The sequence below is a fragment of the Rhinoderma darwinii genome, chromosome 3, assembly GCF_050947455.1.
Source record: "Rhinoderma darwinii isolate aRhiDar2 chromosome 3, aRhiDar2.hap1, whole genome shotgun sequence".
Lineage (NCBI taxonomy): Eukaryota > Metazoa > Chordata > Amphibia > Anura > Rhinodermatidae > Rhinoderma > Rhinoderma darwinii.
This window is the reverse complement of record NC_134689.1, coordinates 163,357,888-163,385,808: the sequence shown is the minus strand read 5'-3', so window position 1 is coordinate 163,385,808 and position 27,921 is coordinate 163,357,888. Positions and strand designations below refer to the sequence as shown.

The 27,921-nt window shown below is 42.3% G+C and overlaps 1 protein-coding gene across 1 annotated transcript in view; it reads left to right on the top strand.

The window, feature by feature from the left end:
- OSBPL8 (oxysterol binding protein like 8) overlaps positions 1-27,921 on the top strand; it is a 324,813-nt gene that overhangs the window by 25,651 nt on the left and 271,241 nt on the right. The window contains exon 2 of the mRNA XM_075856992.1: positions 4,852-4,916. The gene's annotated coding sequence lies outside the window, so the exon portion shown is untranslated. The remainder of the gene's footprint in view (positions 1-4,851; positions 4,917-27,921) is intronic.

Genomic DNA, 27,921 nt, shown 5'->3' with positions numbered 1-27,921 from the left:
ATCGCCATACCCAGGAGAACCCTTTTAACAATTTTTGGGGTGTGTGCCTCCAGTGGCACAAGCTGGGCGCCACATATTGGCATATCTATTGAAAAACCATTTTCACTCTAACATCGAGTGCACACCAATTTCTGCCAATCACCTGTGGGGTTAATATGCTCACTACACCCCTAGGTGTACCCTTGAGGGGTGTAGTTTCCAAAATGGGGTCACTTCTGGGGGGTTTCCACTGTTTTGGTCCCACAGGGACTTTGCAAATGCGACATAGCGACCAGAAACCAATCCAGCAAAATCTGTACTCCAAAAGCCAAATGGTGCTCCTTCCCTTCTGAGCCCTACTCTGTGCCCAAACAGCAGTTTATGACCACATATGTGGTATTGCCGTACACAGGAGTAGTTGCTTTACAAGTGTTGGGGTGCTTTTTTTCATTTATTTGTTGAGAATATGAAACATTTTCAGCTAAAACTACGTCTTATTGAAGAAAAAGGATTTTTTTTATTTTCACTGCCCAATTCTAATAAAATCTATGAAACCCCTGTGGGTTCAAAATGCTCACTACACCCCTAGATTAATTCCTCAAGGGGTGTAGTTTCGTGAATCGAGTGACTTTTGGGGAGTTTCCACTGTACTGGTACCTTAGGAGCTTTGCAAAAGTGACATGGTGTCAAGAAACCAATCCAGCTAAATCTGTGCTCCAAAAGCCAAATGGCACTCCTTCTCTTCTGATCCTTGCCGTATACCCAAACAGTAGTTTATGACCACAAATGGGGTATTGCCGTACTCCAGAGAAGTTGCTTTACAAATGTTGGGGTTCTTTTATTCCTTTATTTGTTGAGAAAATGAAAAATGTTGAGCTAAAGCTACGTCTTATTGGAAAAAAAGGATTTTTTTTATTTTCACTGCCCAATTCTAATAAAATCTATGAAACCCCTGTGGGTTCAAAATGCTCACTACACCCCTAGATGGATTCTTCAAGGGGTGTAGTCTCCTAAATGGAGTCACTTTTTTGGTGTTTTCACTGTTTTGGTCCCTTAGGGGCTTTGCAAATGCGACGTGGCTCCGCAAACCATTTCTGCTAAATTTGAGCTCCAAAAGCCAAATGGCGCTCTTTCCCTTCTAAGCTCCGCCGTGTGTCCAAACAGCCGTTTATGACCACATGCGGGGTATTGTTTTACTCGGAAGAAATTGCTTTACAAAAGTAGTGGTGCATTTTCTCCTTTTAGTCCTTGTGGAAATTAGAAAAAATAAACTAAACCTACATTTTCTTTGAAAGAATGTAGATTTTAATTTTCACGGCCTACTTCCAATAATTTCTGCAAAAAACCTGCGGGGTCAAAATGCTCACTATACCCCTAGATAATTTCCTCAAGGGGTATAGTTTCCAAAATGGGGTCACTTTTGGGGGATTTTCACTCACAAAATGAGAAGAGGGATGCCCCTTGGAAGGTGTCATCGAGGGGCATGCCATATATGGGCAGACAGCCCAGGTCCATTGTAGGAGCCCAGGGCTGTCTGACCATATTTCCTGTTAGGGCATACTTAGGTATGTCCTAACAACTGCCTGTGTACTATCGGTACACAGGCTAATGTACTGGCATAGTTATATGCCAGCACATCAAAGTTTAAAAAAATAAATATAGTAATGTTAAATAATACAAGAAATCTATATCTATCTATCTATCTATCTATCTATCTATCTATCTATCTATCTATCTATCTATCTATCTATCTATCTATCTATCTATCTATCTATCTATCTATCTATCTATCTATCTATCTATCTATCTATCTATCTATCTATCTATCTATCTATCTATCTATCTATCTATCATATGGCCACAAAACCGCAGTGGTGTGCATGACGCCTTACACATATTCGGTATCGTCGCGACCGTAATAACCTGCACAACAAATGTATAGTGCCATTTGTGATGTGTACGCGGTAAAAAAAAACAAAAAACTTCTTTCACTTACTAATGTGAGGCATGAGGTGTTATGAATTTACTACCTCCACGTGCCTCTCATTAATAGTAATTACCCCATCATGTACCTCACACATTAACCCAATGTTGTCCATTATGACTGAGATAGATAATGCGGTTAATTACTGTTAATGTGCGGCACATGGAGGTTCGAAATTAATCACACCACGTGCCACACATCAGAAAATGCAAGAACTTTTTGGTTTTTTAATTATTATTATTGTTGGCAAAATATCGTTTTGGTATCGAGAATTGCAATACTACACAAAGTATCGATATCAAAGTACTAATTCTGGTATTGTGACAACCCTACTTGAAACCACATTCAACATAAAATGCCACAAATGGTCTGCATCTTGGGCGCGTGTGATTGGCTGGAAGATCCAGCCAATCAGCATGGGCATTTTATTGGTAAAGCACCTGCTGGGATGCAGTGCATGCCCTAATTGGCTGTCTAGTAGCGCTTCTCTACAGTACTGCATGTTCTGTACTGCTCTTTACCTGCGCCAGAATGAGTTGCTCCTTTGGACACTAGGTGAGGGCGGCTCCATGTTATATTTCTTGTACACTGCGTACTTCACCATCTCCTGAAGAAGCTCCTGTCCCCATCGTAGAAAGTGATTTCCACCTTCCAGCAGTTACAGTATTTCTGACTTTTATACGGGAGAACTTGCTTTATCTGTATTAGTTATCTGCTAAATAATATTTTTTCTGATCTGTGGTTGATATTTTGGTGTCTTTGGAACTAATTCCTAGTTTTCCATAGTTATTGTCTCAAGTTACACTATATTGAACTTACAATCGTTGCCCCAGAACCAATTAATATTGTAACTTTTGGGACCACTGTACTTACAATACATGTTTTATTTGTATTTTTCTGCTTATTTGTCTTCAATCCACCTTTTTTATCGTTTTGGGTGGACATTTTGGGGGCTTCGGAAACCCATTACCTGTTTTCCATAGGGTTATGGTTTCAACATACAATGGTCGTCCCGGAACCAATTATTATTGTATGTTGAGGGACCACTGTATACGGATTGTAGTCATCTAGGAGTTAAATAACTGAAGTGCATTCTAAAGGGAGAAGTAGAATTGAAAACTTTAGACGTCCGTTTTTTTATTGTAGCCATTCTTTTGTATAGATCCTCATGATCATACATAGATGTTTAAAAGTACAGAGGCCCTATCCCTAGTAAAACTGCATATGTTGCTTTTTGTCTAAACAGTTGTAGAAATATTTTCTAGTATTTGTTCTTAACGACAGTTCTAGGGAAAAAATGTGAAACGAGGGCTGGGTTTGAGTCATTTCACCTGTATGGCCAATAACTGTAAGTCCGTCAATATTATCTTTATTCTCCAAGTGTTTTTATACCTGAACTTGCAGCATTGAGACGTGTGCATACAAATCTGAACAGTTTCATCTGGTGTTGATCCAATTTTCAGGGTGTTTTTTTTTTTTTTTTAATCTTTTCAACTTCTTCCTTCAGCAGCTCATGAGATTATGTGTGTAAACACTGACACTGAATCATTGTCCTGGACGTTATCTAAAAGAGTCGGATTATGATGTGTATTTGCTATTTACTAGCCATAACATAGACTTCCTGATATCTGCATGGCCTCCAGTTTTTCCGCATGTTTTCTGAAGGTTACCATGTTTTTTGTATTGGTTTATGCAGGTTCTGGTATGATACTATAAAGTCGCATTTTGCTAATGTACTGATAAGTTTTACAGTACTTTGTCATGATCTGCATCGGTAGTAGATTTGAAATTGGCTAAATCCAATTTTAATGTGCAGAAGACTGTGCCATGTACTTTACTCCGCTCTATAAAAAAAATTAGACTTTTATGTTTCTTAGTTTCTAACATTCATGTACTAATACTCCATTAAATGTTTAAGGGGTTTTCCGACCGCAAATAACTCCTCTCCTATGGGAGCTATGGTGCTGACACCCCCCCCCCCCCTGCAAACATGATTTTTGCCGCTGGAACCCGCCTCCAGTCATGCAATTACCAGTTTACTAGCCGTTACTTTGCAATGACTGTTAGCAACGAGTTCCCTGCGGCATAAAATGTGTTTTAAGAGATTCTGCATTGGTGAAAAGGAAAAACCCAGAGACAGATTAATAAAATATTACAGGGGCAACTTATAGATCATACTATCATCCTGTAAATAGAATGCTCCCCCCTCCCCCATAAAAAAGGCCATTAAGATTTCTGAATTGGGACCCGCATCTATCTGACATTTATGACATATCCTGTGGATATGTCATAAATGTCCTTCATGGGAAAACCCATTTAAGCTTTGCTTATATGTCTGGAAAAACACAAAATAAAGGGAGATCTATGAAAACATGGTGCAAAGGCAAAGTAGAGTAGTTGCCCATAGCAACCAACGAGATTCTATCTTTCATTTTTTCAGGGACGCTTTGGAAATGAATACAGCAACTTGATTGGTTACCATGGGCTACTCTACTTTTTGTTTTGCACCAGTTTTGATACACCTCCAATAAAGTGTTTTATTTATATGTTTAGTAAATTCTAATTTTTAGCTGCTGTATCATTCAGCCATTATATATTCTTCAGATAAAAGCCCTATAAACACCTGCTATTACTGCTGCTCTAGTGATATGCTTTAACTGTGGAGACAGCTTTTCCTTACTCATCGTGGCAAAGATATCTAAATGGAAGTTTGCCAATATCCGTGCAAAATCGTTGAAGCAGTGGCGCCTCAGAGGAAATTGATAATGCACAATCTGAAATGGAAAATAAAACAATAGATAGAATGATTCATTTCACTGAACATAGGAAATAAAGATTTGTGGTTATGTGGACAATATTAGTAATATTTTATTTAATTTTTTTTCAAGGTACAGAGATGTGACTCATGATGTGCTGAAGGAGTTCCATCTTTTCAATTCGCTTGTTTTAGCAGGTATGGTAAATATTACAAATAGAATTTTTAACAACTATTTTTTTTCCTTGTAAAAGTATTAAAACATAAAAAAACAATATATATTTGCTATTGACGTAATCGTATTGACCTGCAGAATAAAGTTAGCATGTCATTTTTACCACATGGTGAACGCCATAAAAAAGAAATCCCAAAAACATTGGAGGAACCACAATTTTTTTTTCCGTTCTACCCCACAAAAAAATTTCTGTTTCTCAGTAGATTATATTGTACAATAAATGTTGCTGGGAAAAACTAGAACTTCTGCAATAAACAAGCCCTCATACGACTACTGTATATCTATGGAAAAATAAAAAAATGATGTCTTTTGGAAGGTGGGGAGGAAAGAACAAAAATGAAAAAACTAATGGCTGCACGTGGAAAGGGTTAAATGAACAATAGGCTATATTCACACTGAGTTTTTTGCAGGCGGAATTTCTGCCTCAAAATTCCGTTTGGAAGTTTGAGGCAGATTTTCCTCTCCCTGCACGCCGATTTTCGCTGCGTTTTTCACCCGCGGCCATAAAACGGCGCGAAATACGCTTTCTCTGCCTCCCATGTCAATGGGAGGTCAGAGGCGTAAACACCCGAAGATAGGGCATGTCCCTTTCTCCAGCGAGACGGTTTTACCGCTCGTGGGGAAAAAGTCGCCTCCGCCTCCCATTGAAATCAATGGGAGCCATTTTCGGGCCGTTTTTGATGAGTTTGGCGGCGCGGTTTCCACGTCAAAAAACTTGACAAACTCTGTGTGAACATAGCCTTATAAATGTTTGGCAGCAGTGCAGTTGAAGAAAACAAGCAAAAAAAAAGATGTGTGTGTGTGTATATATATACATGTAATTTTTTTTTTTTTTCCCCTGTTATTTTGCTTTACAACATGGAATTAAAATGTAAGGCCTCATTCACACGGCAGGGTTTCCCGGCCGGGTGCCGGCCGTTCATAAGTCGGCCGGCACCCGACTGCATTAGGAATGATAGACCCCTAATGGGGCTATTCACACGACCGATTTTTTGACGGCCGGGAAATCCGGCCGTCAAAAAATAGGACATGCTCTATCTTTGCCCGGCCGCCCGGCTCCCATAGAAGTCTATGGGGCCGGGTATTACACGGCCATCACCGGAATGTGTTCCGAGTGATGGCCGGGTTTCCCGGCGCTTGCGCTCTATCTCCTCCTCCTCACAGCGCAGGGTGCATGTGAGGAGGAGGAGTTGATGCCATTCTGACGAATGGCATCGCTGTACACTGTGTTGCAGGGCCGGGGTGTACAGCAGGTGGAGGGAGCGCTGCGCTGGCTCCCTTCCCCTGCTTGTTAAAAGCACCCTGGCCCGGCGACACCTTCGATGGCGCCGCTAGTAGCAGCAGCTGCTGCGGCTGCTACTACTGCAGCGACGCCACTATAGCAGAGCAGGGAGGTATCTCCCCGCTCTGCTATGTGCTAGCCGCACTTTAGCTCCTTGAAGGAGCGGAATCCCTGTGTTTTCGGGGATTCCGCTCCTGTCCATATCTGGGCAGTGACATCAGGGGAAACTCCTGAAGCGGAATCCCCGAACACATGGGGATTCCCCTTCAGGAGCTGCCGCTGATGTCACTGTCCGGATCTGCCCGGCCCGGCACGGATGCATAACTTTATGCAAACCGGCCGGGCAAAATGGGCGATTTTACCGGCCGACACTCGGGCTCGGGAACGACCCGGTCGTGTGAATCCCGCCTAATTTGATTTTATATAACGGACCTGACAAAATAGTCTAAATTGTTACGGCAGAATGAAAAAAATAAAATCTTGTTTAAAAAATAAATAAAGTAAAATCAAAGTTGTGAGTGCATATGTATTCACCATGCCTTATTTAGGGGTTTCATGGCAATTCACTTCATAAGTCACACAATTTAGTTGCATAAAGGTCCCTTGTGTGTAATAAAAGTGTCACATGATATCCGTATAAATGCGTCATTTATTAACCCCTTAATGACCAGACCATTTTGCATTTTGAGTCGTAACTTTTTTTTTTTTTTATTATTCCGTAGACCTAGCAGTATAAGGGCTTGTTTTTTCGGGATGAGTTGAGTTTTTCATTTGCACCATTTTTGGATATATATGTTATATAGATTAACTTTTATGAACTTTATTTTAGGAAGGAATTGAAAATAAGCATCTGCTCCAGCATTGATTTTCACGTTATAAGTTTACGCCATTTACTATGCAGCGTAAATAACATGTTACTTTTATTCTATGGGTCGGCACGATTACGGGAATACCAAATATGTATAGGTTTTACGTTTTCCTATGGTTGCACAATAGAAAACCCTTTTAAAAATTTTTTACTTGTTTTTGCCCCGCCGCATTCCAAGAGCCGTAACTTTTTTTTTTTTCTGGCAGTGTGGGCAAGGTGTAGTTTTCATTAGTACTATTTTGGGGTACATGGGACTTATTGATTAGCTTTTATTTGATTTTGATTTTTTTTTTTTTTTTTTATTTTTTTTATGGGGGAAAGCATTTTTTTGGACGCCGTTCATCCGGCGGTTTGTTAATTTTATTGTTCGAGTCGTTACGATTGTGGCGATACCATATATGTGTTATTTGTTTTGACACTTTTTACTATATCCACTTTTTGGGGAAAAATATGGTTTTTGTTTTATTTTTTACTGTAATCTATTATTTTTTTTTTTTTTATCTGAACTTTAACTATTTTACTTTTTTTGTAATTTATTTTTTTTTGTCCCACTAGGGGACTTCGCTTTGCGAACTTTATATATATATGGGCAGTGACGTTAGGGGCTTCGAGATGATGGACTACACCCCCTGTAGATAGTGCCACCACACCCCCCCCCCCTGTAGATGGCTCCACTGAAGCTCCCTCTAGGAACAGAATCTCTGTCCAGAGCGTTGCCGATTTTTTTTTTTTTTTTTTTTTTTTTTTGTCCAGAGACTCTGCTTCTAAAGGGAGCATATATTGACAGTGACGTCAGGGGCTCGCCTGGGAGCGGAATCCTCAGCTAGAGTGTCGGAAACGCGGGGAGGGTGCTATCTACGGGGTGTGACATTATTTACGTGGTCACTGTGGCACTATAAGGGCACAATCTACAGGGGACACTGGCCCTATCTACATAGTGCTATACACAGTGCCCATTTAGATAGCGCCAATCTCTCTTGTAGATAGCGCCCAAAAAGGGCCACACTGCCCACTGTAGATAGTGCCCACACAGTACCACACAGTGCCCATCTATCTTTTAGCGATTTGTCTATTCATGATAAAAATGTGAAACATGGGATTAATTCAATTAATCTAGAAATTGAAAGCCTCTTAAGTCTTGTAAGAAAAACCAAGTAAAAAATAGTTATGATATTCAAAGTGGTTACAAAGATATTATCGTTTAAAGAGGCTCTGTCACCAGATTATAAATGCCCTATTTCCTACATAATCTGATCGGCAATGTAATGTAGATAACAGCAGTGGTTTTTATTTTGAAAAACAATCATTTTTTTATTTTCTATTTTAGATTTATGCTAATGAGTTTCTTAAAGGGAATGTGTTGCCAGAAAAACATGTTTTTTTTTTATAAATTAAACATTTAGTGTGTGGGTGATTAAACATTGTTCAAATTTTTTTTATTTTTTTCGCGAGTCAGGAAATATTATAAATTTTTTCTAATTTATAATACTACCCATTTTTGGTCACTAGATGGAGCTAGTTCCCAAAATTGCAGCATTGCAACATTGGGTTAAAAGCCCTCGCTCTAGTGAGGTCTCAGCATCCCCCCCTCCTTTATCCTGGCTAGTGCCGGGATAAACGAGGGGTTTGAAAGGTTTAACCTCCTACACTGTGTCGCCATTTTTTGAGGTAACCCACAGTGTAGTAGGTTTACATACAGTAGTAAACACACACAAACACTAACATACATTGAAATCTCTTACCTGCTCCTGCCGCCGCGGCTCCCTCCGGCCCGTCCGCTCCGTTTGCTGCCGCTGTTCCATGTGCACAAGTCCGGAAGCCGCGACCGGAAGTAGTAATATTACTGTCCGGCCGCGACTTCCGGTCCACAGGAAAATGGCGCCGGACGGCGCCAATTTCGAATAGGACTGTGTGGGAGCGGCGCATGCGCAGTTCCCACACAGACGCCGTACACGGCAGTCAATGGGACGGGAGCCGTTCGCAGTCCCTATGGGACTGTGGCTGCCGTATTCCATGTCTGTGTGTGTCGTTAATCGACACACACAGAAATGGAACAAAAAATGGCAGCCCCCATAGGGAAGAAAAAGTGTAAAAATAAGAAACAGTAAAACACAAACACACAAATGAATATAAACGTTTTTATTAAAGCACTAACATCTTTAACATATAAAAAAATTATTTGTGATGACACTGTTCCTTTAATGACCAACTGGGCGTGTTTTTACTTTTGACCAACTGGGCGTTGTACAGAGAAGTGTATGACGCTCACCAATCAGTGTCATACACTTCTCATTGTTCCAGCTCAGCATGATCCACAGCACAGTGTGATTGTGCAGTGAATGAAGCTGGGCTGCAACAATGAGCAGTGTATGACGCTGATTGGTCAGCGTCATACACTCCTCTGAACAACGCCCAGTTGGTCAAAAGTAAAAACACGCCCAGTTGGTCATTAAGAAACTCATTAGCATAAATCTAAAATTGCTCACAACTTTCTTAAAAGTGATCGTTTTTGAAAATAAAAACCACTGCTGTTATCTACATTACAGCGCCGATCAGATTATGTAGGAGATAGGGCACTTATAATCTGGTCACAGAGCCTCTTTAAAGAAGTGCATATCAAAAATAATAAATGTGACCTGAACACGGGCATCAATGACCCATGGTCATGAAAGGGTTAACTTTCTCCGTGTTTTGTCTTAAAGAGAATCTTTCACCTCCCCATACATGTGCAGCTGAGTGCAGCATGTATTGGGGTGGGCTGCACAAACCCTAGGGCACTTTACATATTTTTTCTACCTCCCACCGTTATTTAGATATCGGTGCCGTTATATTTGGTGCCCGTTATTTAAATAACCCCCTGAACAGTCAACGGGACGTGTGGCTGTGACACTGTCCAATCAGATATGGACAGTGCCACAGCATGAGAGAGTGTGCGATTGCAGTATCTTCATCCGAACAGGCAAGGGGGCGTGTCACTGCTACGGACAGAGCTGTGGAGAGGAGAGCACTCATCTCTTCAGCTCTTGTGGGAGATCAGTCTTGTACTTTGTCTGACGGACTGGCAAGGGGGCGTGTCACTGCTAGGGAGTGCTTACACTGTCCGTAGCAGAGACACGCCTCCTTGCCAGTTCGGCAGACAATACAAAACTGATCTCTCGCAAGAGCTGAGAGATGAGAGAGCGCATTCTCTCCTCTCCACAGCTCAGTCCGTAGCACTGACAAACCCCCCTTGCCTGTTCGAACGAAAAGACTGCAATCGCGCACACTCGTGTTGTGGTACAGTCCATATCGGATTGGACAGTGTCACAGCCATAGTAACACGCCCCCTTGACAGTACACGCTCCGTTGACTGTTCAGGGGGTTATTTAAATATCGGGCGCCAAATATAATGGCACCGATATCGAAGTAACAGTGGGAGGCAGAAAAAAAAATCTCAAGTGCCCCAGGGTTTGTGCAGCCCTCTCCATTACATGCTGCACTCAGCTGCACATGTATGGGGAGGTGAAAGGTTCTCTTTAATTATTGATTTCGTCACAGTAAAAAAAATGTACACCTTCCAAGTGATAGGCTTTGTTGCATAAATCAAATGGTACAAACCCTCAAAAATCCATGTTAAAGGTTGTAATGCAACAAAACCGGAAAAACACAAAGGGGTGAACACTTTTGCAAAGCATGGTATATCTTTCTCGCTCCCTCTTTCGCTCTCTCGCAAGTGGATGGTCCACTGGACAAAATTGCCACTTTGGACCTCTTCTGCCACCCACGTTATGTTCTTTAGATTATAAATTTGCATGAGCAGTGTGATTATATCAGTTTGAATCTTTTACAGTTATAGAGCGTTATTGTCACATTGTTATTATATTATTTTATGAAAAGGGCACTGACTATTCTTGCCAACTTAGGCTATGTTCACACGGAGTATTTTGGGGGAGGAATATCTGCCTCAAAGCTCCAAACGGAATTTTGAGGCAGATATTCCTCCCCCAAAACACTCCGTGTGAATAGCAATTATCGCGCCGTTTTTCGCCCGCGGCCATTGAGCGCCGCGGGCATAAAACACGCTTTCTCCTGCCTCCCATTGAAGTCAATGGGAGGTCGGACGCGGAAGCGCCCGAAGATAGGGCATGTCGCTTCTTTTTCCCGCGAGGCAGATTTACTGCTCGCGGGAAAAAGACGCCGACGCCTCCCATTGAAATCAATGGGAGGCGTTCTCGGGCCGTTTCTGCCGAGTTTTGCGACGCGGTTTCCGCGTCAATAAACTCGGCAAAAGACCCCGTGTGAACATAGCCTTAAAACTCCAAGTGGTGAAATTAATTTCCTGTTTAGATCTTGTGGGTTTGTCTTACCTTATTTAGCAACAAATAGTGCTGTGAGCTCTCCTTCACTTGTTTGTTACACTTTATGTGGCAATTCGTTATTGGTTAACGTTGTGTTGTATGGCTCAAAATGTTCCCACAAAAACCATAAGCCACTGATAAAGTGTGTGTGTGTGTGTGTAGATGTAGCCCGGAATGGGGCCTGGAGTGTGAAGGAGAAGGGCGGGCTTTCACTCCATACACACAGTCTGTGTCTTGGGCTGTCTGATGAGCCTAGTTAGGCTTCACCTGAGGCGGCTTTTTAATGGAGGTGTGTGCAGTTCACACAGGGCTCTCAGTCTGGGGAAGACAGGCATTCTAGCCTGTGAGAGTCACCAACGTGTAAGGTCAAGTGTCTCGTAGTGAGGGACACTGAATGTGTTAGTTAGAGGCTGGACGGCCTAGGGTTTATTTTGTGTGTTTTTTTGTTGTAACACTGCTTGCTGTGGTGAAGACAATGAAGCTAGCTGCGGCTGGTTTAAACTTTTATGCAATGAGTTGGAGTGAACTTTATAAGTGTGCCAACCATCTCACCCGGGAGATGGCGATCCTGTGAGCTAAGTGGTCCCCAAGATGTAACAATATGAAATATATAAATATATATATATATATATATATATATATATATATATATATATATATATATATATATTTGGCCACAGTTACTTTTTGCTTACTTAGTGTTTGTCAAAAACAGAATTTTAATACACATCTAGCGTAGTTTTGTTTGTTAGCATATAAGAATCTGTAGATTTACATGATGTGTATGTTCACACGCTACACTGCTAACGGCTGTAAAATACGGAGTTGTTTTCAAGGGAAAACCGCCTCTGATTTTCAACAGTTTTTTTTTTTTTTTTTTTTTTTAAGCATCAAGCGTTTGTTTTACGGCCGTTTTTGGAGCGGTTTTTCTATTGACCCAATGAAAAACTGCTCAAGTGACATGCACTTCTTTTTTTACAGGGCGTTTTTTTTTATGCACAGTTTTTAAAAACCGCCGCGTAAGAAATGCCTTGTGGGAACGGAACGCAGCTTTTCCCTTTTGAAATCAATGGGTAGATGTTTGGAGGCGTTTAGCCCCCTTTTTGTCAGCCGTTAAAACGGCTGAAAATAGGATGTGTGGACATACCCTCAGGCTTCGTTCACATCTGCGTTGGGACTCCGTTCATGGGTTCTGTCTGACCTTTTTGTCAGGGGAACCCATGAACGGAATCCAAAGTGAAACAAAGGTAAACCATAGGTTTCCATTTGCTTCGCCATAATCTACTGCGCAATTCATTCTGTCAAAACTACGGAACCTTTAAAAAATAGTGACAAACTGAAACCATTTGCATCGGATCCGTCACCAATGAAATCAATTGTGATGCAAACGGGTACCTATGGTTTCTGTTTGTTTTAGTTTGGATTCTGTTCATGGGTTCCCCTGATGGAAAGGTCCGACGGAACCCATGAATGGAGTCCCGACGCAGATGTGCGCGAAGCCTTAAACATTTTTATAACTCCAGATAACAAATATTCCAGGTATGAGGTTAAGGGTATGTTCGCACTGTTTATGTTCAGCCTTTTTTCGGGCCGCAAACGCCCCCGAAAAATGGCTGAAAATACAGTGGCTGTATGCCTCCAAACATCTGCCCATTGATTTCAATGGGAAAAACTGTGTTCCGTTCACCTGGGGCATTTTTTTAGGCGCCAGTTTTTAAAAATGGTGCGTAAAAAACGCCCCGTAAAAAAGAAGTGCATTTCACTTCTTAAGCAGTTTTTCATTGTGTCAATAGAAAAACAGCTCCAAAAACAGCCGTAAAAAACGCTTGATGCTGAAAATTAGAGGCTGTTTTCCCTTGAAAACAGCTCTGTATTTTATAGCTGATTTTAGTCTAGCATGTGAACATACCCTAAGAGTTTATAATGATCACTGTGCTCCTAAGAATAATTCTCTGCACCTTTTAGGTAAATGAAGTGTGCCAGCTTTCAGCATGTCTTAGAAATTTCATATGGTAAATGTCGTAGGATTATAAAGAAATATATAAAAAAAAAAATCATAAGGCGTATTCATCAATCTAGTGCTGGTTTGGCAGACCTTTCTCTACTTGGCAACAAGAAACAAAAGTGCTGGAGATGCTCCTTTATGTGAACATCACTCGCTATCCAAGGTTAAAGCTACTAAGCAGAGACCTAAATGAATTCAGGCTGCTGCTTCGCAAGCAGTGGCTAAGAAATTATTTGTTATGGTACGGTTTACTGCAGCATCTGTTCTCTGTTCTTTATAAAGCAGTTGGTGCATGCCAAAAATGTAAAATTGGCCACGTTCGTGTCACGTTGGGTGCGTGGACCCACTGGGCTGTACCGCCTTAACGGTATGGCAGCGGGCCAACAGGATACAGGTCAAAGTCTATGGGTATGTGCTCACGATAAGTGCAATTACGTCTGAAAATACAGAGCTGTTTTCAAGGGAAAACAGCCCCTGATTTTCGGAAGTTTTTTGAGCAACTCACGTTTTTCGCGGCTTTTTTTACGTCCGTTTTTGGAGCTGTTTTCATTGGAGTCTATGAGAAAACGGCTCCAAAACCGTCCAAAGAAGTGTCCTGCGCTTCTTTGACGAGGCAGTCATTTTACGCGTCGTCGTTTGACAGCTGTCAAACGACGACGCGTAAATGACAGGTCGTTGGCACAGTACGTCGGCAAACCCATTCAAATGAATGGGCAGATGTTTGCCAACGTATTGGAGCTGTATTTTCAGGCGTAAAGCGAGGCATAATACGCCTCGTTTACGCCTGAATATAGGTCGTGTGAACCCAGCCTATAGTTCAAATGGGTCTATCTGTGGTAACTTCAGACAGTAGCAAGACAGGCTTGGATGGGACTTTGGCAGTAGGCAGACACCAGTCGCGGTGTAACAGGACAGGCGTACTCCGCGCAGCACGACTCCAACTCTATATTGGGTTTTCAGAATAATTAACCAACTTTGTTTATTGTTTTAAGTTCTTATTTACTAATATTTTATCATTCTTTTGTTTTGGGTGGAAATACTCAATAAGACTATGTTCACACGGAGTATTTTACCGAGTTTTTTGACGCGGAAACCGCGTCGCAAAACTCGGCAAAAACGGCCCGAAAACGCTTCCCATGGATTTCAATGGGATGCGTCGGCGTCTTTTTTTTTTTTTTTTTCCCGCGAGCAGTAAAACTGCCTCGCGGGAAAAAGAAGCGACATGCCCTATCTTCGGGCGCTTCCGCCTCTGACCTCCCATTGACTTCAATGGGAGGCAGAGAAAGCGTATTTCACGGTGTTTTATGCCCGTGGCGCTCAATGGCCGCGGGTGAAAAACGGTGCGAAAATCGGCGTGCAGGGAGAGGAAAATCTGCCTCAAAGTTCCAAACGGAATTTTGAGGCAGATATTCCTCCTCCAAAATACTCCGTGTGAACATAGCCTTAGGCTGGGTTCACACAGTTTTTTGCAGGCGGAAAATCTGCCTCAAAATTCGGTTTGGAAGTTTGAGGCAGATTTTCCTCTGTCTGCATGCTGTTTTTCGCCCCCGCGGCCATTGAGCGAAATAGGGCATGTCCCTTCTTCGCGGGAGAAAACCTCCCCTGCCTCCCATTGAATTCAATGGGAGGCCTTTTCGGACGTTTTTTGGCGAGTTTTGCGGAGCGGTTTCCACGCCAAAAAACTGTGTGAACCCAGCCTTAACTTCCATTTAGTCTCAAACTCATTCACAGATTATAGACTGCAGTCAGTGGGCTGCTGGAAGAAATACAGGCCAATGATAGGGATATTAAATTCTTAGCCCCTTTTATGCTTATGTAGTTCTTTAATGGGAACCTGACACGTTGGAAATACAGTTCAATCTGCAGACAGCATGATAGCTGGAGGGGGAGCGGAGCGAATTTAATATACGTTTTGTAGTAAAAGATTCAGTATAACTTTAACTTATAACTAATTTATTATTTAAAATCTCTGCTCATTCCGGGCTTAGGAGTCCAGTGGGCGGTTCTACTCCGTCATTGATAGTTTGAACAAATTTCTCAGGTTCCAGGTTCTACTAGGAATACCTCTTCATGTTTGGATTACTTTTTTTTTTTTTTTTCCTATTTTGCAAATATATGTTTTTGGAACTTTCCTCACTTCAGTCATACTTAGTATAAATTGTGTTACAGAGGAGCTAGATTGTACATTTTGTGGACTTTATAGCCAAATTTAATAATTTGTTTATTTGTTGCAGCAACCTGATTATAGCTGAAACAGGTAGTTAAGGCTTCATTCACTTCTGCGTTGGGGTCCCGTTCTGACGTTCCGTCTGCACAGGACCCTGAACAGACAAATTGACGTTTGTGTCTGTTGTGCACCGGTCCCGTCGTTTGTGTGCCTGAGGCCTAAGGGTAATTTTGTAAATAGAACGTTTTTTTTAATTGTTAGCTCCAATCACGATTTCGGTTATACGGTTTCAAGTGGCCAGAGGTATAGCTCTACAGGTGTATATGTCTGTCATAGACTGGCACTAAGAAAAAAGTATACTGTGCCTCTTATTTTATTACAATTTTTTTTTTAATACAGTTCACTTTGCTTTTTAGTAGAGTTAATGCTGCGGGATTTCTTTGTATCGCGGGCAAATTTATGCAAAGAAAACCTTTTGGCATATATTTGCCCATTTAAGGGGTATTCCTACTCGGACATTTATGGCATATCCTCTGGGACCTGAACATATCTCTAGATTGGCTGTTTACCAGTAAATCCGGCCACCTTGTAACTAAGTGGCTGGAGCCCAATGAAGGGGGCACATTCTCAATAGATTCAGGTCACAAAGGTGAGCCGCACATCTGTCTGACAGTTATGGCATATCGTATGGATATGCCATAAATGTCCGAGATGGGAATACCCCTTTAAGTCTCTGGTCACCCCAAAGTTTATATGTCGATAGATTATCACTGTATATGCTCACCTATATACTTCATGTGTGGTAGGAACGTAGCCTTAGCTTTATAATACATTTTAATTATTAAAAACATTTTATTTGTTTTGCTAGTAATGTGTGTGTCTTTTGTAGTTTTTGTCACAATGTATAAATTATCTATTAGAATAAATGTAACATTTTAAATTGGTTTATATTTGTATTTCCTGAGTGCTTTGTTTGCTTTCTTTAGTATCCGTTTATTCATGCAACGGTGTTGAGTAAACCGAGCCTGTAACTGTAGTTTTGGAGAGTACATGATAAGCGCAGTGCCAAGCACTATGTGCTACAAGATCTGAAATCTGCCCTAGTGCTAATGCACCGTTCTAGTCGGATCAGGGTTATAGAAGGGCCAGCTTAAATGTAGGAAGCTCAGGTAGGTTGTGCAACCTTCTATACATATAGAGCAGAGTTTCGTAACCGTTTCAGGCTCGAGGCGCCCCTGGAAAAACAAAATTCCTCAGGGCACACCTACCAAAAACAAAATTCCTCAGGGCGCTCCTACCAAAAATTGTTTACAAAAAGACAAAAAACTGCTAAAAGCAAGCACTACACTCTTGGGGTATATTCATGGCGTTTTTTTTGTAGGAATTTTGAGGCAGATTTTGAATTGACAGCATTGTTTGATGCTTTGTTGTCGTGGTTACTTGCCCACATTTAAAAAAAAATATATATATATATATATATATATATATATAATCCAAAAATCAGGCAGCACTCCAAGGTATAAGCAAAGTAGAAAAAGGTGCTTTATTGGTCCATATACACACACACGACGTTTCAGCTCAACACAGGAGCCTTTCTCAAGTCCCCTTGAGAAAGGCTCCTGTGTTGAGCTGAAACGTCGTGTGTGTGTATATGGACCAATAAAGCACCTTTTTCTACTTTGCTTATACCTTGGAGTGCTGCCTGATTTTTGGATTCTACTACAGCAGGTCTGTTAGCCCTGACCTCGGCAGGTCGGCACCCATCCATGATTCATATATATAAAATTAAAAATAACCATAACAGTAAAATAACAATCACCCCCCCTCACAGGAAAAATTACCACCATCGCCCCACTCACGGAAAAATGACAATCCGCCTCAGCCCCCCCCAGTAAAGTGGCCATCACAGACAAAGTGTGCTTATTCCGCAGTGTTAATGGCTCTTCTCCCTCGGTCAGGCTCTTCTAGCAGGAAGTGGTGTTCGGTACTTGTAGCAGACGTGCGTGCGTCACTTCTGCTACAAGAATAGTTGAAGTAAGCTTCGGGGGAGTGCGCCACGTCTGCTACAAGCAAAAGTATGTTTTTATTTTTGTTTTGTTTTTTTGTAGTGGATGAGCGGAGTGTCGCTGCACCCCTGGACTGTTCTTGCGGCACCCTGGCACCCCGGTTTGGAACCACTGATAGAGGTTAAAGTGTGTATAAAGTATTAGTAAGGTAAGGCTAAGTTCACACTACCGTTGTCTCCCGTTTAGGTATCATCCATCAGAGGAAGAGATTACCAAAAATCCAAACAAAGCATCGCTTCCGTTTGAATTACCATTGATTCCAATGGTAATTCTTTTATTTCAGTTGGATTCTTTTTGCTTCCGTTCCATCCGCTAGGTTTACTTTTTTTCACGGAAGCAAGTGCTGCAGACTGCACTTTTGCTTCCGTGAAAAAAAACAAAAACCTAGCGGGACGGAAGCAAACCGAATCCAACAGAAACAAAAGAATTAGAATGGTAATTCAAATGGAAGTGATGCTTTCTGTTTAGATTTTCAGTCATCTCTTCCTCCGACGAAAGAGACCTAAACGGGAGACAGCGGTAGTGTGAGCTTAGCCTTACAGTGAAATACGCTATTTAAAGAGACCCTGTCACCACATCATAAGTGGCCTATCTTGTACATAATGTGATCAGCGCTGTAATGTAAATTACAGCAGTGTTATTTATTTAGAAAAATTATCATTTTTGACTGAGTTATGACCTATTTTAGCTTTATGCTAATTACTTTATTAATGGACAACTGGGCGTGTTTTTACTTTTTGACCAAGTGGGCGTTGTGGAGAGAAGTGTATGACGCTGACCAATCAATGTCATACACTTGTCTCCATTCATTTACACAGCACATAGCGATATAGCTATATCGCTATGTGCAGCCACATAAACACAGTATAACGTTACTGCAGTGTCCTGACAATGAATATACATTACCTCCAGCCAGGACGTTATGTGTATTCAGAATCCTGACACTTCGCTAACACAATCCCGACACTACAGCACAGCAAGCGTAATCTCGCGAAACAGGTAATCACTCCATTTGTAAACTGTATACATTTAAACTTTTAAAAGATAGTGATGCATATTTTTGTATAGGTTCCTGCTAACAGCTAGATAAAACAATGATCATAAACTGGGTTAAAAAAAAGTATCTTAACGGCACAGCACATACAGCCTAGGAGATCAGAAACTGTAGAAGAGATAGGAATAATGCGCCTTCTTGAACTATAGAACGACTGGAAAATGAATGGTTAATAGGGAGACACAGGATGCCAGGCGATAAATATTAAGTCATATAAAATGGGTTTATCTATATATGCATGAAAGTAGAAATGCTAACGAGGCCTCAATAGGTGAATTTTAATGAACATTCCATGTTTCTACTGAAAGCTTGTAGTAGTATTATTATTATTATTATTATTATTATTATTTCCTATTAATTTGGTTAGCAAAAACCCATAAAAAGATTGCCATGTTCCATCTGATAACAGATTTCAGAGATACTCGCAGACCATGCGATGGCACACAGTGGCACTTCTCCGTAGTATGAAGTCGCAGGAACTCGTTGTTGTAACTTCGTATAGACTCAGTGCATCCAGCTCTGCTGTTCATACGAGGCCCTTAGGCCGGGTTCCCACGTAGCGTAAACACTGCGGAATTTCCGCAACTGATTTTTGTGCGGAAATTCCCCAGCATTTACAGTAGCAGCAAAATGAAAGATTTAGAAAAACTCATGCCCATGCTGCAGAAAAAAAATTCTGCAACATGTCAACTTATGCTGCATGTTTTGCCCATAGACTACAATGGGGAGCAGAACTTCCGCAACAGATTTATGTTGCGGTTTTTACAGCGTTTACGCAGTGGAAACGCAGTAAAACACTCTGGGAATCCGCAGCTGCACATATACTGTGCTATAACCAATGTCACAGATTTACCAGTGTTTTTCTCAAGCTTCTGCTGCTGATTTTCTGTTGCAGAATATCTGCAGCGTAACCTGTGTGTGGGAACATACTCTTAAAGAGGACCTGTCGCTTCTCCTGACATATCTATTTTAGTACATACTTGTTTTTCCCATGAAATAACTATTCTGGAACATGTTTTCTTAGAACTCTGCGTTGCGCCGTTTCTGTTATTCCTCTTAAAATTTACCATGGTGTCCCCATGTCAAAGGGGGGTGGGGGGTGTCAATACAGTCTCACTCTCTCAGCACTGATTGGTAGCACTGAGTTTTTATGGCACACCATAGAGTTATGAGAAAAGATGCTATTATTCCACATAGTTATAACACAGCGACTGCAGCTGTCAACGACAGCCAACCGTCTCTGTTACCGGGCTGGGGACAAATCAGCAGGCCCCTATGCAGGCGATTGCTGTGATTGGTCAGTCTTCAGAGACTGACCAATCATAGCCGTCTATGACGTCGTCTACAGGAGAAAGATCCTGTCGCCTTCTCTGATCTCCTCATTTATGTGAGATCAGTGAGGAGATCAGAAAGCCATGTAAAAAAAAAATATATATATATTATTTTTTAATTAACCCCTTCCCGCAAATGGGCTTATAGTAACACCCTGAGGATGAAGCGGGCACGGGAGCTGAGCGTGCTTCATATTCAGTGGGTGTCGGCTGTAATATACTGCCGACATCTCACTGCAACGACGACGATCACTGTTCTCTCCGATCGCTGTCGTTTAACCCCTTAAATGACACTGTCAATAGCGACATCGGCATTTAAGTGATTGACACGGAGGGAGGGGGCTCCCTCTGCACCCTGTTGGCCCCTGCAAAATATTGTAGGGTTCCGATGGTTGCTAATGCAACCAGGAAGCCTAGCAACGACTTCCAGGTCGGCCAGGAACGGAAGACTATTGGGTCCTGCCTGACTGACTGTCAGTTGTAAAATGACAGTTACAATACACTGCATTGAACAGGGGTTCAGAAGATCCGATCTTCAATTCCCCAAGTAAGTGTAAAAAAAAAAAAAGTTATTTTTTTTTTGTTTTGTTTTTTTGGTCTCAAGTGATTACAACTGATGCAAAAATGTATCACAAAACCATCAGTTGTCGTTAGTTGTCATCAGTTTTTACCATCCGTTTTTAACATCAGTTATTACCACAGTGGTCCACCAAAAATGCAGTCTAGGGTCTGAAAATGTGCCAATTTTATCAGTGGGGCATAGCTTGTGATCGATTGGATATATGATAAATTAGATACTTGTGTACTATGTCAGGGCTCTTCTTCTCTGCTCCGGCCTTGTCTCTACACTGAAGTCTGACACACACATTATAATGTCACGCGTCTCATATTCAGTGCAGCGGCAAGGCCGGCGCCGAGAGAGAGCCCAGGAGGCAGCTGCTGTCGTCCACTGAGCTCCCCTTAGATCAGATCTTCGAAGCAGCAGTGTGAGCCTGCAAAGACTCCAAATACTAGCCCTAACTTCAGGGAGTAGCTGATTTTTTTTTAGCGCCTTACAGCTACCCAATTCCACCTCGAATCTCCTACCCACCCCACACAACGCTGGGATTACTGTTGTATCTATTCACACAACATGGTCCTGGAGGTTCCCCTAATGCCAGAGTCCATATAAGGACAGTGACATCAGCGGTTATCTCTAGAAACGGAATCTCCGGCCCAAGTGTTACCGAAGCTCTGCTGGCTGGGGATTCTGCTCCAGGAGAATCCCCTGACGTCACTATCCATTTATGGACCGTGACATCGAGGGCAACTCCTGAAGTGGAATCCCTGGCCACAGCTTCGGCCATAATCTGGCCGGGGATTCCGTTGCTAGAGGGAGCTATAGTGGCTTGATCTACAGGGGAATGGGGATAGCACTATATACAGTGGGGGTGGTGCTGTCTATAGGGGTGGCATTAAATTCCGCTCCTGCTTCTCCGCTAGAGCATCGGCAATTCTCTGGCCGTAGATTCTCACGCTAGACGCTCCCGGATGGTGGATGTGGCAGCACCCGCCATTCATCTGGCTACAATGAAATAAGATAGGATACAACGCTGGACCTCCCTTATGGCCAGACCTAAAAACGCTGCATGTAACTGGTTTGGGTCCGGCTCCTGCATCGGTACGGCGCTACGACGGATGTCCCCTGTGCCAGGACAGATCCCATAAAGGCTATTGGATTCATTCTAGCATCCGTTTCTCCGGCTTTTCTGCAACACACCAGAGGGAAACTGAAAGGGATAACGGATATATGTGAACGGCCCCTTCGAGACTGATAGTCATACGCAAAATGATTACTTGAAGTTATTGCTGCTAAAGGTGGTTCTACAAGCTATTGATTCAAGGGGTGTATTTAGTGTTTCGCACATGGGTTTTCCATTTTGGCCTAGTTTTTGTCAAATAACAGTGTAATTTGTCATGTGGTGGTCATCTGAGATGGTATTTACCTAATTTTAAGACCAGATGATTTTTTTCTTTTTTTATATATATTATGTCCTTATATGTATGTTAAAGTATAGAATTCAAAGAGTGTGTACTTTTTGTTTTTCTCATGACTATGTTTTTTATGAATTATATTTTTCTTTAGATTTTCTGCCTACCATGTTAAAGAAGGATTTTTTTTCCTCTCGTAACTTCAAGCTTGGATTTATAAGACTATGCGCTTACGGAATTGATATGGATTTTCTTACCAGATTTGCAAGAGGAAAATCTGTAGCTTGTTACAGTAGAAGCATAGTGGATGAGATTTTAATAAATCCGTGGAAAATTGACCTGCGGTGCAAATTTTTAAATCTGCAGTATGTCAATTTATTCTGCGGAATGGTTGCAGATTTTCCCCATTGAGTTTAAGGCTGGGTTCACACGTGGCGGAATTTCACTTGAATTCTGCTGCGGACACTCCGCAGCGTTAATCCGCAGCGGAGCCGTTTCTGCATTGACTTCCACTTCTATTTAGAAGTGTTCGTTTAGACGATGCGTAAAATTCCGCTGCGGAGCATAGGCTGCGGAGCAGAATTTGGTGTCCGCAGCATGCTCTGTCTGTTGCGGAGCAGTGGCGGACTGGTTGCGGACTCATGGCGGACTCATGGCGGAATTTCTCCATTGACTTCAATGGAGATTCTAAGTTCCGCAATGAAGTCCGCAGCTGTCATGCACATGTTATGTGTGCTGCGGATGCGTCTTGCTTTTTTGCCATGACATTTCTTCATTCTGGCTGGACCTATGTATTTCTAGGTCTACAGCCAGACTGAGGAAGTCAATGGGGCTCCCGAAATTACGGGAGCGTTGCTAGGTGACGTCAGTAAATAGTCACTGTCCAGGGTGCTGAAAGAGTTAAGCGATCGGCAGTAACTGTTTCTGCCCCCTGGACAGTGACTACCGATCCCAATATACAGCTACCTGTAAAAAAATAGAAGTTCATACTTATCGAGAACTCCCTGCTTCTGTCTCCAGTCCGGCTTCCCAGGATGACGTTTCTGTCTAAGTGACGGCTGCAGCCAATCACAGGCTGCAGCGGTCACATGGACTGCCGCGTCATCCAGGGAGGTCGGGCTGGATGCCGAAAGAGGGACGCGTCACCAAGACAACGGCCGGTAAGTATTAAATTAGTTTATTTTCACTAGGGAAAGTGCTGTCCCTTCTCTCTATCCTGCACTGATAGAGAGAAGGGAAGCACTTTTCCCGCAGTCCGCAGCAGCTAGTCCGCATCAATTTACTGCACATTTTGGGCAGATCCACAGCCGTAATCCGCAACCCGGATTAGGTGCGGCATTGATGCGGACAGTTGCGGAGGAAATCCGCCACGTGTGGTCATGCCCTTAAGGGGATGTGATGGTCTGCAACAAATGCCAAATGTTGCAGATTTTTCTGTGGCAGATCTTAATTTCTGCTGAAAAAAATAGTTAAAAATATAAATACCCTATTTTCACTGTAAAATAAAATCAAATACCGTACTTGCCTCCCCTGGTATGCGTCTCTGCTGATCTCTGTATAGCCAGCTGCAGGCAATCACATGGGACAAAACATCACCCCAGGAGGTCGGCTCAACAGTGACCAGCCAATAGGATCAGGGACGCGTCGCTTTGGGAGCATAAAAGAAAGTTAAATATGGGCTTTTTTTTAATTTTTTTTTTTTTTTTTTTTAATCCCTCCTTATTGTCGGCTGCAGCAGCAAATCTGGTTTAAAACCTGCTGATTTTTTTTTTTTTTTTTTGCTTTTATATCAAATATTTTTTTATTGAACATACATGAAAGGAATCCCCGCTCCCCACAACCAAGACCCCTGCGTTGTCCGCTCGACCAGGCACCATGAGAGAAAATAAATGAGGAGAAACCATAATGACATACAAAGTTCTCACCACGCAGGGCGTATACAGATACACATCCGCTAAAATTCACAAAAACAATCAGAGGGCAACTGAGCACATGTATACCTAGAAGTATTTACATGTACAGCAGGGGATAACCCAGAGACCTGTATAAGCATATATATTAATTACCCCCTCCTACAGCAGTCGCACAGGACCTAGGACTCTGCTAAGGGATGGAGCAGGGAGGGTTCCGACACCTATGTCTCCTGCTTCATAGAGTGGCACAAGCCAGTCCATCAGTATCCAGCCATGGAGCCCATAGTTTTTCAAATCAAGCATGAGCTCTTTTTAAGAAAAACAGCCTTTTCATTGACTAGCAATAGGTTCACCCTAGCAATAAACTCTTGGTCAGTTGGTGGGGAAAGACTGTATCCAGTGTTGTGCAATTAGTTTTCGAGCTGCATACAGTAATTGCCCCACAGCTAAATTACCATTGGGGTCCAAAGCTAAGCAATTAACAAATCCCAACAAACAGACCTTTAGGTCTCTAGGTAAAGACACAGAAAAGACCCTACTCACAGTTGCAAAGACATTGGACCAAAACCTATCTAGTAGTGAACAGTCCCACAGCATATGAATAAGGTCGGCAGGCTCCAAGCAACATCTCGGGCAAGACGCATCGGGACGAACTCCAATACGCCATTATGGTGGACCACTGATCCTCCTCAATAAAAGGTATGTCCCTTTCCCATTTATGCTTAGACACAAGGGGGTATCTATCTAAAAATGTCGACAGTAAGAGCTGATATATCCATGAGAGAACATCCCTTGTACTTCCAGAGGGACCAAGGGTTTGGACTATAGCATCCTGTTGTTAATTCACTGGTGTCTGTGAAAATTGTGCCAGGAACGCATGCCTTAGTTGTAGATGCCTATAGAACCCGCTATGTGGACCCACTAACGAGTTGAGAAACACTCCCAAGCCCCGCATTCTTCCAATACTCCAAGCCATCTAATGCGATTAAACTCTGGAAACTATCTATTCCCACACAGGGGTGTATGTTCCGTACAACCAGTTACCCCTCTCAGTTGTTTGATTTTCCCCCATGTTTTGTGGATAAGATCCAATGTCGGAAACACAGTGACTGCCAGCAAAACAGCCTCCTTCAGCCACCAACAGTGTGTCACATAATCAGATGGTATTGCAATATTAACTCAGAAGCCCCCTCTTCTATGTGCACGCCCCACCCTTTAAGATGCTGGCATTGTGCAGCCGAAAAGTATGTACGGGGGTTCGGGAACCAGTCCAGTTAGGGACTCGCAAGTGTGGGGATCCGTGACGAGGATTGCGAGCTTGCGTTCTTTTAGCCAAAACGACAACCAATACCCCATGTTTTTTTTCATGATTACTTACACTGTATATACTTTTTATTTTAGGACGCGGCCAGGTCTTATGGTGCTGGGAGAGCATGGTGTGCAGGTGTTTGGCATTGCATGCAGGGCAGCCCACTCTATCTTATAGTATGGGCGTTCTAAATAGGCTGCTATTCGGCGATACATGCTGTGCCTCACTATCCGAACAGTATCCTTCCATGTTTTACACACTGCGCTCACGTCTTCGTATCACTCACAGCCCTGACCCCTATACACCACACCTAGTAATGTCCCCTATATTTCACATGTATACTATACACAGTATATTTTTTTTCATTACACATTTACTTCCATTCCCTACACACCACTCCCCTCAAGCTTAGTGGTAGTGGCTATCATTATTTAACACACCTGAGCACTTTCCTTCAGTAGCATTCTCTGACCTGGTCGTGTCCTGTTTGGAACGTGTTTTTACCTGCCTAATTTGCGAGTATGGCCTTTTCTGCGTTTTTAACTTGGCCAAGTAAGATCTCCGAAAAAGGCATTTACACTATGGAACCTATTGTGCGGGATTATGTAACAAGTACAGCAGTTGTGGCATCAGTATCATTTTTATAAGGTTCACGCGGCCAATGACCGAGAGGGACCGCATGCACCATGCACCAATCTTACGTTTAAACTTCTGTAACAACGGAGTTAGATTTAGGTTTTCAAAGTCAGACAAATGTCCAGTAATCTCCCCACCCAAATAACGTATGCGCTTAACAAACTGCATCGGGTTCCCCACACTTAATAGAGGCCTGGTTAAGGGATCAATCGGGAGTAGTGCTGAATTATGCCAATTAATAAGTCCAGAAAGACTTCCGAACTCATCCACCAGAGTCATAACCGCCTCCAGGGAAGGACCAGTATCACCCAAAAACAACAGAGCATCGTCTCCATACAAGGACATTTTATTCTCATAGCTATCATATGCAAACCCCTTAATTGTTGAGGAAAGTCTAACCGCAGCGGCTAGGGGTTCTATAGCATTGACAAACGAGGTGAAAGTGGACATCCCTGTAAAGCTGAAATCTCTCCGATAAGCTCCCATTTGCTCTAATACTTTCCTTGGGACTAGAGTATAAGACTTTAACCCAAGAGATTGAGACCGGACCTATCCTCACACTAGCAAGCGAGTGCCATCGATATGGCCATTTGACACTGTTGAATGCCTTAGCTGCGTCAAGCGAAAGGATAGCCCTATTCCCATCATTATCTGGCAGGATCTGTAAACGAAGAAACAGGCACCGAATATTTACGGACGTTGCTTTCCCGGGAATAAAACCAGTTTGGTCATGGCGATTAATAGATGTAATAACCATATTTAATCTAATGGCTAGAGCTTTCACAAGGATCTTCACGTCTGTAGACAGTAAGGAAATCGGGTGAAATCATTACCCCCTCAGGAATATTTGTGAAAATTAAAGCCCCATTTACGTTTTGCAATGCCCTTCCTTTGTAGGAAAGCGTAATTGAAAGCAATATGGAAGTTTTTTTTTTGTTTTTTTTTGTTTTGTTTACTATACCATTTTGGCTTCCGTTGCATCATTTTTACATTAATATCATGTTTGGTAAAGTGGGATTAATTTTTTTTTTTTTTTTAGGGGTTAATATAATTTGTTTGCCCTTACTTTACATTGTAGACTACATTAATCACTCTGGGCATCATCCCATTTGTTACATTAGGAGATGAAATGACCACCAGATTTTTGGTAATTGAATGATCCTAAAATGATTGCATAACGTTCATAGAACGCTGATGTTGAAAGGATAATAAATGGAAAATGCTTTAACGTTGGAAAAGAAATCGCCTCTTATCAGTTTATTTTCAATCTGCTAGAAATAGCACAGTGACTAGGTGGTAGTAAGCACTGGAAGCTACACGTAAAAAAAAATGCCAGTCACCTACAAGATTTTTTTATTTATTTCGTTTTTGTCTGTTAGGCCTCATGCACACAAACTTATTTTTTCCCTCCTGTAAATACGGGTCCTTGGTCACACGTATTCGACCCGTATTCCCCCTGTATTTACGGGCACGTTTTCGCTGCAAATTTGCACTGCACTAATCGACAGCCCTTCTCTCTATCAGTGCAGGATAGAGAGAAGGGACAGCCCTTTCCGCAGTAAAAGTAAAAGAAATTCATACTTACCCGGCCATTGTCTTGGTGACGCGTCCCTCTTTCGACATCCAGCCCGACCTCACTGGATGACGCATCAGTCTACGTGACAGCTGCGACCTGTGATTAGCTGCAGCGGTCACGTGGGCTGAAATGTCATACCGGGAGGCCGGACTGGAGGAAGAAGCAGGGAGTTCTGGATAAGTATGAACTTCTATTTATTTTTTTTACACGTTGATCTATATTGTGATCGGAAGTCACTGTCCAGGGTGCTGAAACAGTTACTGCCGATCGTTTAACTCTTTCATCACCCTGGACAGTGACTATACCCTGACGTCACCTAGCAACACTCCCGTAATTACGGGTGCACACACGTAGTCACCCGTAATTACGGGAGCCCCATAGACTTCTATGGGCCTGCCCGTGCCGTAATTACGGCCTGAAATAGGACATGTTCTATATTTTTCAACGGCACGG